A 21,224-nucleotide genomic window follows, 5' to 3' on the forward strand; every position below is an offset into this window, starting at 1 on the left:
ATTTGTTACAGCATCCACAGGAAACAAACACAGCACGTTAGAGGTAGTCACACAGATGAGGGATCCAAGTCTCAGAGAGAGGTCCCACTCACCCAAGGCCACCCCACATCAGCCACTGGTCCAGGACACTCTCTTCCACAGCCCACCAGGACTCTGACACCAAAGTGCATGCAGTTCCCTGGTGGCCCAGTACAGAGCCCAAAGCGGGACCCACGGGGAGCCTAATTGGTCTCAGGCTATGCTGATGCAAGTACGGACTCGGAAGTGAGCCTGCTGTAGGTAGGCTTGCTCCTGTCTGGACGGATCAGACCCCACCTGCACAGCTTTGTCCAATACTTAGCTGTGTCCTTTTCAAGGGACTGGATAAACTGGGCATTCTGCCTGAAGAAGTAAAGACATGGGGGCCTGATCCCTGTCTATGAATATCCAAATGGCCCAAAGAGCTGTCATAGGGAAGAAGAAATATATTTTTGTGTGGGGCTTCAAACGGTAGAATCAGGGCCAATGGGGCAATCATTGCCTGGAGGAAGATCTTTGGCTAAGCATAATGAGGAACTTTGTAATAATCAGAGCCAACTGAGAGTGGGATGTTGCGGGGAGGGGTTGGCAGGTCCAAGCAGAGTGAGGCTGGGCGTGCTAGGGGAATTCCTGCACCAGACAAAGGCTGAACTTGATCATCTCCAGAGCTGGCAATCTTGTTTGAGGGTCTATGGCTGGCAGCTAAAATATCCTGAAATGTATGTGTGAATCTAGGGTTTCAGCATTCAACAAGGCACATTCTCACCAAGAAACATATTATGTAGCTTTTGCAAAGAATTAAGCACTGAAACTACCCAGGAATGAGCTTGGGAAAGAGATAATCAATTCTTCTTGCCCCAATATACAAAATGTCCCCCACCTACTGCCATGGAGGAAGAAAGAGGAAAAGAATGTATTTCCAAATAGACAGGTCACCTTCTCACCTGACCAGGAGCCAACGGCACACACACAGGTACCAGGGGAACCCTGGACAGTCTGGGTTTGGTGTCCTTTTCCAGGGAAAGCCTGAGAGAATAGAGACGCCAGCTACCAACTGAATTATTTTCATAATAACAAATAAATGGTACCCTGATCTTTATTTTTATAATTGCTTTTTCTTTTGCATCCTTCTGAATTCTACATTTGGAGCAAATGAAACAATAAAGTTGTAACTCAGAAGCTTAACATATTAATGCCCACAAGTTAGCTTTAGAGAGGGTTGTTGCGGGGGGGTGTTATTGCTGGTTTTAACAAGCTCTAGCCCACACTCTATAGTCTAGCTACTCTGAGAACAGGAAGCACAGCATTTCTCATCTGCCTGCACATCTGTCTTCTCTTAAGTCAAAATCTCAGAGAACGAAGCACTGTTGCATCCGGATGAATTCCTATGAAGCTCTTTCCGTTCAGGATTTTGAAAATTTGCCATATTACCCTTTTACTGAAATAGCTGAGGTTCTCAGATCATTCATTAAGAGAGGCCAAAAGAACATGCTTTCATACTTTTAGATATACCACTCTATCTTTTCTAGTCTGTAATTAGGGTTTTTTTTTTTCTCTTTTTCCAAAAGAACCAATGTTAAGGGCACAGAGCATTTAGCAGCCAGCTTGGGAAATGATTGGAAGCCTGAACCATTTCTAACCACTGGCAAAAACATCTCTAAACATCAGGTGGGTCCCTGAAAACACTGTCACTGCAGGGAAAATAATGGCTATTGCACTCACATCAATTGGCCAAGTAGCAAATCTGGCTTCCCACTGTCCTTCAGGCAGATAGTTAATTAACAATAACAACAAAAAACTTTCATATTTGCAGAGCTGCCTAATGTAATCTGTAGTTACCAAAACAAATTTAAGCCAGCATCACCACTGCTCCCACAAACATATATTAAGTTTAGTGTATACCTTAGAATATAGTAAAAGTACAACTACAACAACTGTGCATAAATCAAAATTTTATATATTGAATGCTGTTAAGTACACAGGCATGTTGGGTATCTGAAAACCTTCCATACCAGATCTTTTGGTAATAAATTTTTTTTTTTTTTTTTTGAGACAGAGTCTCACTGTGTTGCCCGGGCTAGAGTGCCGTGGCGTCATCCTAGCTCACAGCAACCTCAAACTCCTGGGCTCAAGCAATCCTTCTGCCTAAGCCTCCTGAGTAGCTGGGACTACAGGCATGTGCCACCATGCCTGGCTAGTTTTTTCTATATATTTTTAGTTGTCCAATTAATTTCTTTCTATTTTTAGTAGAGACGGGGTCTTGCTCTTGCTCAGGCTGGTTTCGAACTCCTGAGCTCAAACGATCCACCCGCCTCGGCCTCCCAGAGTGCTAGAATTACAGGCGTGAGCCACTGCACCCGGCCTTGTAATGTATGTTTTTACAATATAAAAATGATTGTCAAAAGCTTGAAGATTCAAATCTTACATAGTATATATATTTAAAATAGGCCATATTGAAAAGGTAAATTCAAAGTTCAGACTCATCTTTGAGGTTGCATCAACTCTTCAAATGAAGGACCTACTTTTCAAGGCATCAAAATGCTGAGAGTGAGTTCAGCTGAGGACCAAATGCAACCCCTAAGCATCAGCTTTGTGTTTCTGGCTTGACTCAAACCATTTCAGATCTTGGGAAAATCACAGGCAGTGATTTTCAAACATGTCCCCAACTTTCCATTCTGTCTCTGAGCATCAGGCTTCTGTCCTCTCAACCCTCAATCCAATACAGCAAACGCATTATCAAGCTTGCACTAGGGCTCAGCTCTGTGAAAATGGCCGTGGGATGACGACAAGAACATCATGCCTGCCCTCCCAGGGGCTTTTTGTGAGCTGTGGCCACATACACAAATGACTGCACACAAAATCCTTCAAAGCTGATAGCAATGACTTCTCCATGAAAGGTACCAAGCACAGTTGGTGATCAGAGGATGATAAAAACCCTGGGGCAAGAGGATCTGGAAGACAGCTTCCTAGGGGAGGTAGGATTTGAGCTTGGCCTTCAGTCATGGGCAAGACCACCAAGGTTGAGGCACATGCTAGGCAGAGGGGCCAGATGGAGGAGCAAAGGCCTAGAGACCTGAGGGTGGGGGAGGATTAAAAGCGGAGGACAGGGTGAGGGAGGAGTGGGTTGAGAGAAGGGATAAAGACAGCCCATCATGTCTGCTGAACTTCAGTATCCACGCACAGAGGATGCACTGAGGGTCTCTGAGGAGGGGTGTGATGTGACCAGAGCCACTCTTTAGGGTAGAGAGTACAGAAACCTGATGCTCAGAGAGACAATGGAAAGATGGAGGCGTGTTTGAGAGAGATTTTGGAAGTAAAAATGGCAGGACTTGGTGACTGACTAGATTTCAGAAAGGAGAGAGCAAGGGAGAAGGCAAGGTCATAGAAAACTATCCTCCCCTGTTGTAGAGTTTCCAGCCTGGAAGGGGGAGGGGATGATGGCAATGGGTGCTTTGCTACCAGGGCTGGTGGCAGCAGCTTTCCCTTTACACATCAGTGAGAGCCTTAGGGGCACTACTCTTCAGGGCTTGCAGACAGATAGGGGAGGAGAGGAGAAAGCAGGAGAGAGGAAGGAATGGAGAGGAAAGGAGGAGGGGGCAAAAGAGAGGGAGGGTGAGAGAGGAAGGGAGGGAGGGAAAGAGATCCTGAAGAAGGGTCCACTGTGCAATGTCCCCAAAGCAGCAGCAGCAACAGCTCACCACACCACTCTGGGCCTAATCCTGCAAGTGACAGTGCTGTGGGTGGTCCTTTTTTCAAAATTCCTGATACATAGCTTTGTACTGAAGGAGCAGAGAGACTGTTCTGGAGTCTCCCCAGTAACCATGAGGATATTATCCATGCAGACAGCCTGTCTAGTCCTAAAACGCACTAAGCCCTTTCAGGTCTCCAGGCCTCTAGGCCTTTGCATTTGCTGTTCCTTCTGCCTGGAACCAATTTAACTTTTACTTGGTGCTTACTGCATACCTGGCACTATTCTTAGTACTTTATATATATCAAGTCATTTAATCACTGTCATAACCCTATCAAGTAGGTACTGTTATTATCCCCAGTCTACAGATGAATAAAGTGAAGTCCAGAAGATTAAATAGCCTGATGGTAGAATATATTTAGTTGGGGGAGCAGTGTTAAAATCCTGAGAGTGTAGCCCCAGAGTCAGCATTCTCATGCACAAAGTCATGCTGCCTCTTACAGAGCTGCACTGCCCCTGCCCCAGCTCCAGGCCTGACTGGCTCCTCTTCCGTCGCTCTTGGTGGCTCAGACAGGCCTCCTTTGACCACCTCAAATGGAGCCCCATCCCCATTACTTTCTCTCACATTACCCTGCTTATTTCCTTCCCTGTCCTTAGTGCAACCTATAATTACCTTATTTATGTATTTACTTGTTTATTATGTTTCTCTAACTAGAATGTAAACTCCAGGAAGGCAGAGACCTTGCCTTTTGTTTCAATGTATTTCTGAGGCACCTAGAACAATTCTCTGGCACAAAGCAGGTGTTCTATGAATAACCACTGAATGAACAAATGAAGGACTGTACCATGATGCTACATCGTGCTACAAGAGGCTCATAAGGTATTTGCAATGTTGTTCTTCACCCTCCTGTCCTATTCTTCTTTGACCATTGTAAATCTAAGGCAGAAGGGAGCCAGTGCCCAGTTCCCTGCATATATGGACAAAGCTGATATACTTATAACTGTCTGTCCAATCCTCCCACCTGGGTCCTTGAGCACACAGTGATAAGCTTATATGAAGAAGGGATTGAGTCTTCTGACGAATCCATCTGTGACCTCTCACCACCTAACAGTATTTACAGGGTATTGCCTGATGCTGATGTCAGTATCTGATCTGAACACCTAAAATAACAAAAATCCCTGCCCCCTGAATCAGGAGGCACCTTGAATACACATCACTTTGTCACAGGAACTCCATCCTGGTGGGGAGGGTCTAAGTCGATGCACATGCTAAAATAAAAAACACCAGTTATTTACTCCAATGAGCCCTAGCAACATGTACTGAGCTTGCCCATGAACACAATGATAAAAGGAATCAACTTCTATCAAGCACCTATTATATGCAAACACTCTGCTAGGCACTTTTACATATGGTCTCATTTAATCTTGTGAGTTTGGAATTATTATTATTTCCCTTTTACGAATGAGAAGTGATGCTCCAAGGCCCAATATCCCAAAGCCAGTGAGGGTTCAAGCCCAGGTTCAAAGTCTCTTGAACCTCTTCCCACTGTCTTCTGCTCTGGAGTGTTCTGCCCTCTCTGTGCTTCCACCAGACTCATTGTTCTCATCTGCGTCTTCTGCTTTCCCAGCTCGTGCCTTTGCTCATACCACTTCCTTGACCTAAAAATGGCATTTCCACTCCTTGCCATCTGTCAAAATCCTCTTCTTTCTACCTCCCATTATAAAGGCTTCTCCAGTCTCTCCCGTTGGAATTCACCCTCCTTGATGTTCTCAGAGGTCCCAGGTGATAAGGCCCAGAATTAATACCCTGTAGCAAAAACTTCTTTACTCCTAGAACTAGGACCTGAGCTTCTGGAAGGTAGGGCTTGTCCATAATTTTCATGTTTGATTCCTCCTGAATGAGTAGTGAGAAAGTACTTGCTGAACCACTAGAGAATGAAGAGAGGAAAAGACCAGTGGCATTTAAATGCATTTGAGAGATGAAAGGCTCTGGACAAATTAGCTTCAAGTATAGGGTCTCACTGGGAAAGGCAAACTTATTTACCACAACTCTGCTCCAGTCACAAAGCACACCCTCACCAGCCCTCTGATTTCATGAAACTTAAAACCAGGATGTCTAGGAAGGAAATAAAATAACAAAATCAGTTCTGTGAGAATCCTTTCATAGTAATGCATTTCACCCACACACTAGGGAGACACTAATTGCTGCACAAGGGGAACAAGATATTGGGCAAAAGGAACAAAGTTCACCTTCTAGCATGTCACAGTTAAACTATCTTGTGCTTGTTTTGCTGTGGCTGCACAAGAGTGCACCTGTTCTGGAAAATATATACTTGCCAAACTATATACCTCTCCAACCCCACCTATATTGAACAGCTACCAAAGGATGACTGATTTGGAGTGGTTTTAAATTGTCTTGATTGGAAAACATTTCAAGCATCATCTTAGACTGGAAACAAGTAGATGCTGGCCTCTATGTCAGGACCCCTAGAACAGTGCATTTTCCCCCCAAACAACCATTTTGAGGTTTTTGCAAAAATAACCAACTCACAAACAGAAACGCTTCCTGATCTATAAGCCACTTTGAAAACAAATCATTACTCTGTTGAATATTTTATGATGGTCCAAAGCACTGAAGGAGGAGAGCTGAGCATTCACCAATCCTCCCTATGTCTATTTTGGGACTCCAAAGCAAACTGCAAATGCCTCCTTTATATTCTAAACGCCCATTTGCAAGTGCTAGATGGATTCTTGGTGAAATATTGCCTCCACCCAAACTGACTCTAAATGCAGAGACCTGGAGGTTCCTCTTCTCAAGAGTTTGCAGTTGAAGGACCCCAGCGAACATCTAGTGAACACTCCTTCCACCCTCTTATATAGGCGGCAAACCAGAGCGGGACTTGCCCAAGGTCACACAGCTGGGGGACGCAGCGGAGCGATCAGAAGCCAGAGCTCCGACTCCCAACCTTGGGAGCATCCTCTACTCCCTCAGAGGGTGACTCAACACCCCTCCTAAAGCTCAAAGTTGTTGCAAGTTAGCGACGTGACCCTGGAGATGAACTTCTGTGCGTCCCAACATTCCTCTCCACCCGCAATGAGCCCTGGAGCTGAGACACTCAGGGGTGGCCCTCTACTCACAAAATGACAATACAGACATGGTGCTTCAACTGACCGCCCCTGGCGAGCCCCTCCTGGTCCAGGTGTGTCTGTCGAGGACTGGCAGGGAGGGCTAGTCTGAGGTCACTTAGAAAGTTGGCGCCGGCTGCGGCCGTACCTGAATCCAGGTCTTCCCCCTTCCAGTTTGCAGCTCTTTCCACTAACTGCACCATTCGGATCTCAGAAACTTAAGCGACACATCGATCCTGTGCAAAGAGTTAACTAGTGCAGGTCCTGAGCTGGCCCGAGGACGCACCCCCGAGCCTGGAGTGGGGATACCAGGACGGGAGGCGGGCACGGGTCTCCCGGGACCACTGGTGCAGGCGGAGCGCACGGCGGAGGGAGGCGCGGAGGAAACCGAGGCGCAGGCCCGGTGTGGCGACCGGCAGTCCCCCCAAAACTTTGCGACGCCAGGACCTCGCCCTTACCTGCAGAGGCTGTGTCGCCCGCACGCACGGGGACCTGGCGGGCTGGCGCTCTCGGCGAGGGGCGGCCCCGCCCAGCGGCGGGCACTGTAGCGGGCAAGGCTCGGGCAGCGGCTCGGCTCCGGCTCGGCTCGGGCTCCGCCTCCCGCGCCGCGGCTGCAGCCGGAGGGGGGACGCCGGGCCCGGCCGCGCCCGCGCCGTCTGGCGGCGGCAGGTGCTGAGGCTGCAGCTGCGGGGCTGCCAGCTGCCAGCGCCGCGACCCCCGCCCCCGGGGAGGAGCCCCGCGCGCTGCCTCCCCCGGCCCCGGAGGTCCTGGCCGCCGCAGTGGGCGGTCCCGCTCCCACCCGGGCCCTGCCTCCGCCGGCCTTCCTCAGCTCACTGCCTGGGCACGCAGCGTCTGCCGAGTACCCACGGGGAGACTGAGGCTGCGAGAGGAAAGGCACTCCCAAGGTCACCCGGACCGGCGGCGATTGGGCCAGAACTGGAACCCAAAAGAGTCCCAGGGAACTCCTACCTTCCCCCCGGGAACAGCCGCGGCTGACGTGGGACCCTGGGGGAGGCAGATGACTCTGACTTGCCTCTGCCTCCCACCTCCCACATACCCTCAGGCTGAGGGGAGAGGGAAGAGGCAGGCCCACGTTTGGCACTGTGGACCACCTCCCTGCTTCTGTAAGTTCCTTCCACGCTGGGATGCTGTGCACTCCCAGCTTTCCTCCCGCCTCTCAACCACTCCTTCTTTGTCTCCTTGAGGGGTCCTCAAACCTCGAAGCCCTAAAATGCTGGGATGTCCTGGGGCTCTGCACTCAGCTCTGTTCTGATTCCGTGGGCCATCTCACCCGCTCCCCTGGCTCCGGTGGTACCACCTCTCTGTCCATCATACCCCAAATGCATGTCTCTATCAGAAACTCTTTTCTGTGCTAAACTATCTACTGAACACCTACTAGGTCTATACCCTGCATTAGACACTGGAGATAGAGCCTTAAATAAAGCATAGTTCCTGCCCTGACACAATGGACAGTCAAGCAGACTATTATAATACAGTGCAGTTCCTGTAACAATAGCATGATCCCAGGGTGCCAAGGGCACCAAGGCAAGTGCCTGCTTGGCTGAGTGAAGGCCTCCTGGAGGGGACATCCTCTAAATGGAAACTTGAATGGCCAAGAGGTTGGCCAGTCAAAGAGAGGAGCGTGGAGAGAGACTTCCAGGCAGAGGCCACAGGAACAAAGACCCCAAGATGAGAGAGAGAGATCCCATGAGGGAGTGGCAGAAGTTGAGAGCTGAAGCAGGAGAGTCAGCAGGGCCAATTCCTAGGCAAGGAGTTTGCACTCTGTTCTCAGTGCAGTGGCAGGTTCATGGGACAATTTTTGAGTAGGGAAGAGGCACCATCAGATTGGCAAGTTAGATCATTCTAACATGGATCGAATGGAGCACAGACAGATGTTAACAAGGATGTCCTTCATCCAAGAAAAAAAAATCAGGCCTTGCAGCACTTTGGAGCCAGCCTGCCCTGGATGAAGGCAGGTGCTTCAGCAGCTACCTACTTTGTATGCTTCATTCCCAAATCCAGGTCTCCATCCAGAAACTCTCCTGAGTGGCTCTGTGTTTGAAAGGCCTCCTGGGTACCTACAATCAAAGCCCTCACTCAATGCCCCAACCCTCTGCCACCCAGATGCACAGGCTGAGTGAGCCTTTTGCTCCATGAGTTCTGCTTCCCTAACCCATCTTCACTCTAGATGTGGTGTACAAAGTTCTGTCCCAGGTAAGCACCAAGAGGAGAAATGGACAAAAATGGAAGATTTTGAAGCCATAGTGGAAATAAAGAAAGCGTTTTAAAAATTAAGTGTTCTAACTTTCTGAATTATTTCTGTTTTAAAAATTGTGTTCTAACTCTCTGAATTATTTCTTACAACTGCATGTAAATCTACAATTTTCTCAAAATAAAGTTTGATTTTAAAAATTGTGTTGTAGATAAAGATTAATAACCAAATTACTCTCTTCAACGCAGATTAAACACCAAGAAAGGCACTCGTCAGAAAGGACTATAACACGGCCGGGCGCGGTGGCTCACGCCTGTAATCCTAGCTCTCTGGGAGGCCGAGGCGGGCGGATTGTTTGAGCTCAGGAGTTTGAGACCAGCCTGAGCAAGAGTGAGATCCCGTCTCTACTAAAAATAGAAAGAAATTAATCGGACAACTAAAAATATATAGAAAAAATTAGCCGGGCATGGTGGCACATGCCTGTAGTCCCAGCTACTCGGGAGGCTGAGGCAGAAGGATGGCTTGAGCCCAGGAGTTTGAGGTTGCTGTGAGCCAGGCTGACGCCACGGCACTCATGTTAGCCCGGGCAACAAAAGTGAGACTCTGTCTCAAAAAAAAAGAAAGGACTATAACTCAATCCTTTTGTCCAGTGAGCACAGTTTTGTCCTACCTTCTCAATTTCCTAGCTGCCCATGCCACTGTCAGCATGGTGTTTTAGGTATTTGTGTATAAACACTGTCTCCAGGTGTTTTAGGTATTTGTGTATAAACAGTTTCACCTTTGGCCCCTGGACCCCACTCTCCTCCAGTTCCCGTCCTGATGGCTCTTTCTCCTCAGCCTCCCTTGCCATTTCTTCCTCATCTGCCAGCGTGGCAGATGCTGAGGTTCCTCATGTTCCCCTTTGGTCTCTTTTCTCTCTTCAGTCTCACTGAGCAATTCTATTAGCTACACAGCTTCAGCCCAGACCTTCTGTGTTCAAACCTAGAGACACAACTCTCTGCTGGACATCTCCTGAATGTCCCTCATCTGCCCCAGTCTCAAAACCAAACTCACATCTTTCCCCCAAATAACTCCTTCTGCGTTGTTTCCCTATCTCAACTGGTGGTGGCACCTCCTTCCCCTAGGCACTGAAACTAGAAACCAAAGGGATACTCTAGCCTCCTCCCTCTTCCTGGCCCTCATAGCCTACTGGTCCCTAAGTCCAGTCAGCTCTGTTTCCTTAGCATCTCTTATACATGTCTCCTCCTCTTCATCCTGCTGCCCTTGTTTTAGTGGGAGCCTCACTGTTTCTTGCCAAGGCTGTAACTGCCTCCAGTCTTCCCTATTTGCAATGCATCCTCCACATGCTGCCAGTGATCTTTTTAAACCACAAATCTGACAAGTCACTCTCCTGTCGAAGATACTTCTCTTTTTCCTTCTTGACCTTGCAGTAAGTTCTTAACTTCCTAGGATGGCATGAAGCCCTCAGTGATCTGATCTGTTACCACTGCAGCCCCATCTCCACCTCATCCCATACCTGCACACCAAACACCTTATTTCCTAGGGTACATTATATAATAAAAGGCACACAGCATAGTGCTAAAATATATAGCCTTGAGCCAAATTGCTTGGGTTCAAATCCCAATGCTGCCACTTTTTTTTTTTCTTTTCTTTTTTCTTTTCTTTTTTCTTTTTTTTTTGAGACAGTATCTCACTCTGTTGCCCTGGCTAGAGTGCAGTGGCATCATCGTAGCTCACTGAAACCTCAAACTCCTGGGCTCAAGTGATCCTCCTGCCTCAGCCTCCTGAGTAGCTGGGACTACAGGCACGGGCCACCATATCCAGCTACTTTTTCTGTTTTTGTAGATATGGGGTCTCAGTCTTGCTCAGGCTGGTCTCAAACCCCTGACCTCAAGCAATCCTCCCACCTTGGCCTCCCAGAGTGCTAGGATTATAGTCATGAGCCACCACGCCTGGCCCCAATGCTGCCACTTTTTAAATATGTAATTTTGAGAAAGTTCCATAACCTCTCAGTCCTCTGCAAAGGGAGCATAATAAGAATACCTACCACCTAGGGATGTTCTAAATGGTAGAGATAAAGCAGCATTCATTACCTGCTAGCCAGCACTGTTAGTAAAGCACATAATCATTACATGTAGTGAGGATTACTGTGCTTATTTTACAGAGGAGGAAACTGAGGTTCCAAGAAGTAAAGTAACTTACCTAAGATTCCACAGCTTTAACATATAATAGCTGCACTGGGATTCATACGGGATTCTAAATTCTATATTGCTAAATCCTTTGCATAAGCTATTATTTCCCTCTGGGAGGCTTCCTTGTTTCCCTACCTTTACCCCAACCTGCCAGACTCTTCTTCTTTCTTTAAATTCTGGTCAAAAATATCTTCTCTATGAACTCCTCCCAGTCCCTGCTTTGTGCCTGGTATATACCTCAAAGTCCCTGTTTTGTACTTGGTATATGCCTCAAATAAAGTTCCCAGAGCACCCTTTACAATGGTTTGTTTACATGTCTGTCTTCTTGAGATCTCTGTGAGAAAGACATTATCTTATTTATTTTTGCCTTTCTATAATTCCACAAATATTTGTTGAATGAATGAATAAATCAACAAATAAAATATACATAATTCTCAAGTTTTACCCTAACAGCTGTCATTACAATATAGATTGCTTTTAATCTCTGTTTTTGTTACTTTGAAAAGTCATTTTTGGTGAGAAGACAGCATCAAATGATCCAATATTAATATAGAGCAGGATATAGCAAGACTGAATTCCTCATGTTGCTATTTGGTCGTGCCTTGTCCCTCTCAGATGTCTCTCCTTTTTTTAGTGACACTATGTAATAACCCATAATGAGAAGCTGTGTTGCATCCTAATGAGACTTCCTGACTCAAACATCTGAGGTTTGAATTTATTTCCCATAAGTACCACTTCAGCTAAAAGTTTGCTTTCTCTGTGGCAATGAGTGTGCCATTTGTCATCTGCTAAGTGCCCATACCTTCTCCTTATCTGTATTAATCTTCTTTGCATTCAAATACTTCTGAGAGCTGACTTAATAGTTAGCTTTTCTATGCAATTTCCTTCTTAGAAAGCCTAACTCTTCCTGACTTCGTATCTATTGTTCCCAAAATAGAATAGTTTACTGCTTCAAATTTCAGCTGTACTGTCTGCAGTGATTTAGGACAAGTTTCTGCTCTTCCTCAGAATGATCAAATTTCATATGGTTAAAAAACCCTGACCCTGTCATTTTGTATGGAGTAGTATTTTTAAATTAGATGTTAGAAACATATTTATTTTGTTTACCAGAACACAAGTAAATTGGCAATTTTAATGCTTCCATATCAAATTATAATAAGAAGCAGTATGGGTGAAAGAAAGAACACTGGCCTGGGAAGCAGGGGAGAAAAGGGGGTTCTAGTAGTGTTCTGCTACTTGCCCAAGTCCTCTTACTCTTCAGGTCTCAGTAGAAAGGTAGAAAGAAGGAGTGGGACAGAATGACCTTCCAGATCTCTTTTAGATCTAAAATGACATGATTTCTTAATGGGCTGCCCATTCATTCATTCATTCAACATTGTTGAGTTCCTACTATGGACATAAGCCTTTTGAAGTGAATCCAGACTGGAGAGGGAATGGAATGATTTGGTTAAGGGGGTGTTACTACACTACATAAATTGATTGCATGTTTTTAATATTTAAGTTTTTCTTAAGGCAGAACTATAATGAAGACAGTCACATCGAGACTTTGGTAAGCCAAGACCCATGGACTGTAGGAGTACTACAGGAGAACCATTAGAAATAGCCCTATCTGAGATGATTGCCAGTATTTCTGGTGAGCTGCCTGTAGAAAAGCAGGGCCCTAAAGTTCTAGACCCTGTTCTATCCCTCCCTTGCTGCATGGCTATGGGAAAGTCACATAACCTCTCTGGGGTATGGTTAACTCTATAAAAAAAAGGGAATAATACCTAATGACAACCAAGGCCCCTTGAGTTCTGAACCAAATGATTGTTTGAGATTAAGGAAGCTAAAGTATTACCAAGTCACAAAGAGAGGTACGGCTGTTTGCAAAAGAAACTAGGCACTTATCATGAGGATTATATTACCTCTTGAGGACAAGTAAATTGTTGCTCTACAGAGAGAAATGGCGACATAAAAACAGCATGTTCTTACTCCCAAGATTCTAGGACACAGAAGCAGACATTCACTGCTCAATTCTCAAAAATGAGTAGTCCAGTTCACTGTAAAATATTATATTAAGTATAGGAAGTCAGGCTAGAAAGTCCATTATCTGTGCACTGGTGAAGAGAGATCAGTCTCCCAATACCCCCTAAACCTTCCTTGATCACAAAAGATGATCTGTTTTCACTTTTTTTCTTTTTGGTGGTAGGGTGGAGGGGTAGAAAACATGTCTCATTTCTGGATTGCTTCCTTTGCTCTCATATAAGCCTTGTCTATTTAAATTTCTTTTTCTGCTCCTAATCTCATTCTCTACTCCTTGATGAAACAGGTATTCTAATCTATTCCTAATGCAATGAACCTAATGATTCAGTTAGAAACAGAGAGAGAATGAGATATTTGTATAGAATTAGGAATGATTATTTTTAAAATATGTTCAAATTTTTAAAAGTATTCAAACTCTTTATGTCTCTTGTCAGATGAATTTTTATCTCATTCCCCAGGTGTTAAATCTTTCAGTGTTTTGAGAGACAGCTTTGAAAAGATAGGACTGGGTTCAGCATCTTTTACCTTTCCTCTTTATCTCTTTTTAAAATTCTTGTACTGCTGGCTCAGGATTTAGGAGATCAGCTCCTGGGAGGAAGGCATGCCCTTGAGGTTGTGGCCAGCGTCTCGTGTGGCTCTACCCTGGTCTTGCCAACTACACTTGGTCCAATTCCCACAGGTTCCGTTCTATTCTGCTCTGCATCTGCTGGGCAACTGCTACTTGACACTACTGCCCTGCTCCCCATGGCCCCAGGGGCAGATACCACCATCTCCAGCACTACTTTCTTCATCAACTTTACTTTTCATAGCACTTTACAGTTTGTAAAACACCAGACAGAGCAATCACCTCATTTTATTCTCTCAATAGCTCCTTGAGTTATGCAAGACAAACATCATGATCCCCATTTTACAGATGAAGAAACTGAGACAAACTCATAGAAATCAAGTGACTTGTATGAGGTCACAGAGCTGGTAAATGGAATTTAGATTCAGGTTTATCTGGGTAGCAGGGCTCTATCCTTGGGAGGAAAAAGATGACTGCAACAGAATTGTTTTACGGAGACATTTCTTAAATCACCTTAGGATGCTTACCCAGGGGGATTCTCCAGAGACGGGGGCCTGCATCCTGCAGCCGACTCCCTCTCTTACCCAGCTCCCTGCTGGGGTAACACAAATTGTGAGACATACAGTAAGTGGAGGATGTAGGACACTGGGACCTATAGCTGGAGCCCAAGGGGGATCCTACACACACCTGGGGAGACTGGGCTAGTGCAGCACTGATGAAGGGTAGTGTTTTTGCCACACTGTTTAAACTTGCAAGGAGGACCGAGGCCCAGGAGCCTGGTGTGTAGTCTGCCTCAATAGTGAGTTTACAGTGAAAGCTTTCAATCTTGGGGCTATCTGGGGAGCCCAGCTGAGCCCAACTGAGCAGGAACCCTCAGCAGGTGAGGAGGAACTGCTCCTCCCTACTTCCTGTACATAGCTCTGGGGGAGGCCCCTGATCCTCCTAAAGCCTGCCTCTAAAGAGGGGAATGTCACAGTTAGGCCAAACTACCCCTCTCAGGGCCACTCCTAGCCCACATGGTATCTTTACTTGGATTAGAAAAACGTTTCCCTTCTCAGATACTTTTGGGAAAATAAGAAAATAAGTCTCTCTTCCTTTGGATAGATGTAGCTCTACACCAGGGTACACAGCTCAGCAAGTGGATTTTAACTCCTACTTATCCTCTCAACCAGGTTCCTTTGTGAAGTAGACAAGCTACACAGGGGACACAGCAGCCCAGTCCCTCCCCATTCATTCTGGGAGTGTCTAAAGCTCTTAGAGGCTTCTGCCATCTCATCTCAGCCTGGTGAACCCAGCCAACTAGCCCGTTCACCACTAGCCACTGGAGAAGAAGCATCTTTCTTTCCTTTCATGATTGCTTAACCATTGCTTCCAAGAGGCCACAAAAGCCTGACTTGCCCAGGTGCTGAGTAGTCAAAACAGATCAGAGATTATTTAAGGGGAGTCAATAACTTGAAGGAGGAAGATCAAGTTGAATAACTAAAAGAGAGAAATCATATTGAGAGAAATTTAATAGAAGAAAGAGTAAGTTTTTAAAATAAGAATTTTAAGGAGATTCAAGTAGCTATTGAAAAGAAATGATCAGAATGAGGAAAAATGGGTTTTGGAAATTAAATAGATAATTTTTAAATTTGAAACATTCCAGTCGTGGAAGTGACAAATAGAATGAACACCACTGAAGACTAATTAATTTTATGATCTGAAATACGAAAAAGGAGATCTATCCCTCCCACAGTACCAAGCCAAAAATAAAAAGAAATGGAAATTATGAGTGAAAAGGTTAAAAAACATCAGTGAAATATCTAGAAGACATGCAAATAATAGGAGTACCAAATGGAGCAAAAAATATCAAAGGAGCAAAGCAATAACTAAAAAAATAGAATAAAAATGTATAGACTTTAAGACATATAGACTTGAATCATCAACACTTTAAATGTATGGACTTGAGTTATCAGATAAAAAAGACTCATTGACTTCTATTCTGTATTAATTTAAAAACACATGTCTAGAAATTCCAGTCCTAGACAAGGTGGAGGAGATGCATTTCTTCCTATTCCTCCTGCTCATACAGCTAAAAATATAAGTATGTATAAAACAAACATAAGAAGACTGAATGATGGAGAGAGAAGGTGGACTAGCTAGGGACCTCAGGACTCAAAGAACAACACAGTGATGAATTTCCTGGGTTTTCTTTTTGCCTCCTATATATTCCAGAGTGGGCACTAGAGAAGCCTACAACTAGAAAACATCAATAGCCACAGATTAAAAAAAAAAAAACTCAAGAAAAACCCGATCTCTGTAGCCAAAGGAATGGGAAGGGAAGCCTAACAAGACAGAAACTTTTGTGACAATATCCACCCTATTCCAGCAAAACACCATGAAAAAAAAATGGCACACAACCTTCTTCCTCCCACTCCCCTCTCCCCAGTTAGTGCAGGTAGAGTGGAGAGCTTAGACTTCGACCCCTGCCCTGACATAACAAGGCATACCTCTCACCCCACATCAGGGTAATATCAACCAAGTGGAGAACTTGGACCACCATCCCCACCCAATGATAATGTGGTGTGCTCCTCTTCCCCTACCAGTACAGTTGAAGCCTGCTAAAACAGAAGATTCAAATAAGATCCATAGTCTTATAGTATAATATCTAAAATACCCAGAATACAATTTTTAAAAATCACTCATTATACCAAGAACCAGAAAAATCTCATCTTGAATGAAGAAAGGTAATCAACTGATGCCAAAATGAACATGCTATAGGTATTGGAATTATCTGACAATGTTTTTTAAGCAGCCACCATAAAAATGCTTCAACAAGCAATTATGAATTCTCTGAAACAAATGAAAACAGAAAATATCAGCAAAAAAACAGAAGTTATTAAAAAGATTCAAATGCACATTATAGAACTAGAAAATAAAATCACTGAAATAAAAAACTCACTGGACCCCATCTCTACTAAAAATAGAAAGAAATTAATCGGACAACTAAAAATATATAGAAAAACCTAGCCGGGCATGGTGGCGCATGCCTGTAGTTCCAGCTACTCAGGAGGCTGAGGCAAGAGGATCGCTTGAGCCCAGGAGTTTGAGGTTGCTGTGAGCTAGGCTAATGCCATGGCACTCACTCTAGCCCAGGCAAAAGAGTGAGACTCTGTCTCAAAAAAAAAAAAAAAAAAAAAAAAAACTCACTGGATGGGCTCAATGGTAGCGTGGAGCTAACAAAGGATAAAATCAGTAAACCTGAGGACAAATCAATAAAATTTGCCTAATCTGAACAACAGAGAGAAAACAGACCAGAAAAAAAATAATAAAGAACGCAATTCGGCTAACATTCATACAATCTGAGTCCAAGAAGAAGAGAAAGAAAGAACGAAAAAAGTATTCTAAGAAATAATTGCTGAAATTTTCTAAATTTGGCAAATGACATAGCTGACAAACCCCAAACTGGATAAACTCAAGGCACACCAAGACATCATAATTATACTAAAAACTAAAGATACAGAAAAAATCTTAAAAACTGAGAGAAATGGCACATGACTTACAGGGAAACACCTATATAAAATTATGCAAGCCAGAAGAAAGTTGTGCAACATTTTTCAAGTGCTGAAAGAAAATCAGTGTCAACTCAGAATTTTATAACCAGCAAAAATATCTTTTAGGAATGAAGGTGAAAAACTAAGATGAAGAAAAGCTAAGAGAATTTGTAGACAATAGACCTACTATAAAAGGATTACTAGAGGAACTTCATCAAATAGAAAGGAAATGATAAAAGAAGAAAATTTGACATATCAGCAATGAAGAAAGAATAATAGAAAGAATAAAAAATATTGGTAAATATAATAGATAATAATTTTCCTCTTCAGCTTTTAATTTTATGTTTGATGGTAGAAGCAAAAATTATAATATTGCCAGATGTCATTCTCAATGTATGTAGAGGTAATATTTTAAGAAAATTACATTAAAAAGGAGAGAGGATAAAGGGACCTAAATGCAGGTAGTGTTTCTACATATCACTCAAAGTGGTAAAATGTCAACAGCAGTAGACTTTGATAAGTTATGTAAGTATAACTTAATACTTGACCAGCAACTTATAAAAACTATTCAGAGAGATATATTCAAAAACAATATAGATAATTCAAAATGGAATTCTAAAAAAATGTTCAAGTAATCCATAGAGAGGCAAGAAAAAGGGAGGAGTTTAAAATGAGGAAAAAACAGAAAATAAATAACAAAATGGTAAAGTCCTAACATTTCAATAAGTACATTAAATGTAAATGATCTAAGTGTGCCATTTATTAAAAGACAAAGATTAGCAGAATGGATTTTAGAAAACATATCCTGATGAAATTTCTGAACTCCAAGAATAAAGAGCAAATGTCATGAGCTTCCAGACAATGTGAATAGTTTACTTCCGGAGGAAAGAGAGCCCTCCAGAATTATTTTGCGGATTCCACAAATAGTCCTTGTTAAGATTTATTAAAACCTAATATTTGTTAGTCACTGTTCTAAGCAGTTTATTTTATCTCATTTTAATTACCCTATGAATTATATATTAATTTCCCCATTTTATAGACAAGAAAACTAAGGCTATCTTTCCCAAGGTCACTCAACTGTAAGAGCTTAGATTCAAATCCAGGGAGTCTAATGAAGGAAAGTAAAAAATAACTCCAAGTTTCTCCCTAAAGGGGAGAGAGAAGATAGAGCTTCCAGGCTAAGAGAGCAGTCTATGGGAAAGCTCTGATGATGGGAAGGAACACCTATTATATGCTATGTATTTTTAATATACTATTAATTATCACAAAAACTCCAACCAGCACTTACGGTGTCTTTTTTGCAGATGAAGAGATTCAGCAAGGTTAAGTAACTTGCTCAAGATCATCCAGCTAGTAGGTGATAAAGTCAAAATTTAAATCTGGTTCTGACATCAATGCCCTGTTCAGTCAACAGGCTAGAATGGCTTTTGGAGCATATTCCCCATGGTGGTTGTCTTTATTACCCTGATAGTTTCCCTACAGTGATCCAGAAATTAGAACTCTAAACAGAAAGGGGCCTGTCCTACCTTTCTGGGTGATTTTTGTCAAGCCTGCCTGTTCTGAGTGTGTCTTCATCTATAAAACGGAGAATTAGATATCAGTGTTTTTCTAACTTTGGTAATGGGAGACAAGAAGAATCCCTTATCAACTCAAATCCTACTAATCTAGAAGCCCAATGTAGAAGACAGGTATAAACAGAGTAAACCTGAATGAAGGGAACTGGAAGATGTGGGGCAGCACTGCCTGGATCTTCTCTAGCTAAAACACTCCTTGTAAGACCCCAAATTCTGGAAACGGTGCATGGGAGGCTCCAGGGAGTCTTGGAGGCTTTCTTTCCCATCTTCAGTATACCATAGGGAGAGAGCGGAATGACCTAGAATTTCTTAAAAACAAGGCTTTATTCATGTTTTGTTACTATGTATTGTGTACTGCAACACTATGTTTCAGCCTGTTCTTTGAATCAGAGGGATGTTCTGGAAAGGATCTGGGCTATGGAGTCAGACAGACGTAGCTTGAATGCCAGCTCTTACTAGCTTTGTGACCTTGACAACTAATGTAACCTCTTAGTATTCCCATGATAACATAGAGATAATACTGCCCCCGAAGGGTGTTGTAAAGATTAAATTAAATAATAAGGATAAAACACCTAGCATAGGATCTGGGGTATTGTAAACATTCAATAAGTGGCAGCTGTTATTATGCATTTTGAAACCCCCAGATCTTGACACTTTAAGTCTGCCTTTTCTTTCACAATCTGTGGAGCTTGGATCTTTCTTTCTTCCTTTTTTTCTTCCATTCTTTTTTATGCAGACCAATTGATATTAAAAGAGATGACACTTCTTGCAAAGCAATGCTGAAGGTTCTGTAAATATAACATGGTGATTTATGAAAAATCATGTACTTATTAATGATATTGAAGACATGATGTATTTTAATAATCTGGATCCTGATTAATGATAATTATACATGCTGATTAACCTGAAACCAAATAGCAAGAGTGTTCACAAAATAATCCATTGTTAAAACATAAAATTTTTTTCAAAAATAAAATATGCTTTTATGAGCCTAGTATTGACAGACAAGGATAACTTACTTTACAGACTTTCTGTCTTAAAATAAGTAATGTCTTGTGCATCATCATGTAATTGGAGGCATAGCCTGAACTTCCAGAGCCTAGGATACCTAAAAATATGCTTTACTGGAGGCTGAAGTCATGGCAGATTTCCTATAACGGACCACGAATTTCTGCTACTTCCCATGAAGCCTAATGGGAGAACGCTTCAGAGCATATGGTACTTTGTCAACTGATACTAATGTGTCCATTAGTGTAGCTCCAGAGGGAATTTCAGTCTGTGTCTAGAGAATGGTCACTTGGGGAGCAGAAATAGCTACGAATAGCCCACAGCTCTGTCCTCTGTTCAGCCTCCCCTCCTCCTTCAGCCCTACCAGGAAGAGGCATAGAAGAGAAGTGTGATATTAAAGGTATGTGTATATCCATACCTGAACCATAATTCCTTAATGCACACCACCGTGATATTCTTCAAAGCCCTTATACAGACAATATTTGATTTGACCCTCATAATTCTCCTCTGAGTGAGGTATTGTTATCCATATCGCAGATGAGGAAAACAGAAACTCACAACAGTTAAACAACTCACTTGAGGTGAGAGGTAAGTGGCAGAGCCATGCTTAGTCTAATGCTATGCCCTAAACTCATGCTGGATGTGTAGAGGTGCCTACTTGGCTTGATTGGGGTCTATGAATTGCTCTGCTTTGCACCCTGAATCAAGGTATGACCCATATAAAGTATATGCAATTCTATTCATTCACTTAAGTAAAATTAACTGGGAGCTTATGGGTGAGGCGCTGTGCTAGGTGAGGGAGAATAGTGTCCTGGGAAGCGCTTGGGCTTTGAAGTCATCCAGCCCATGAATGTATGGACCTCCTGGCCCTAGTAAGTACTCATTAAGTGCTAATTACTTTTACTGAGAGGTGCTACAGAGGACACAGAGACGAATTAGACATGGTCCTGACCTTCAAAAAGTTCTAATAGGAGACATAATATATGCCTTCAAATAGCTGCCATAAAAGGTAGACTATACTCTTTTATCATCAGAGGCACATAAAAGCTCTAGGACAAAATTGTAGGTTGAGGTACCCTGAAGAGTCATAGCAAACTTACAGGATTACAATGGAATATTTTAATTTTTCAAGGGAAACATAGCAATACTCAAAATCTACTGGACATGTGCAAATGACTAGCTCCAGGCAGTTCACAGTTAGATCATATTACATTCCTTTCTGTGATATCACATCTTTGCAAGGCTGAGTTTTCATTAGTTGCTGTGATAAAAAGCAAGTACTATGC

At 43.3% G+C, this 21,224-nt stretch overlaps 1 protein-coding gene across 1 annotated transcript in view; it reads right to left on the reverse strand.

The window, feature by feature from the left end:
• FRMPD1 (FERM and PDZ domain containing 1) overlaps positions 1-7,381 on the reverse strand; it is a 113,562-nt gene extending 106,181 nt beyond the window's left edge. Inside the window, exon 1 of the mRNA XM_012656156.1 lies at positions 7,291-7,381. The gene's annotated coding sequence lies outside the window, so the exon portion shown is untranslated. The remainder of the gene's footprint in view (positions 1-7,290) is intronic.
• Positions 7,382-21,224: the final 13,843 nt, after the last annotated feature.

This window comes from Propithecus coquereli, unplaced genomic scaffold, assembly GCF_000956105.1.
Source record: "Propithecus coquereli isolate 6110/MARCELLA unplaced genomic scaffold, Pcoq_1.0 Scaffold114, whole genome shotgun sequence".
NCBI lineage: Eukaryota > Metazoa > Chordata > Mammalia > Primates > Indriidae > Propithecus > Propithecus coquereli.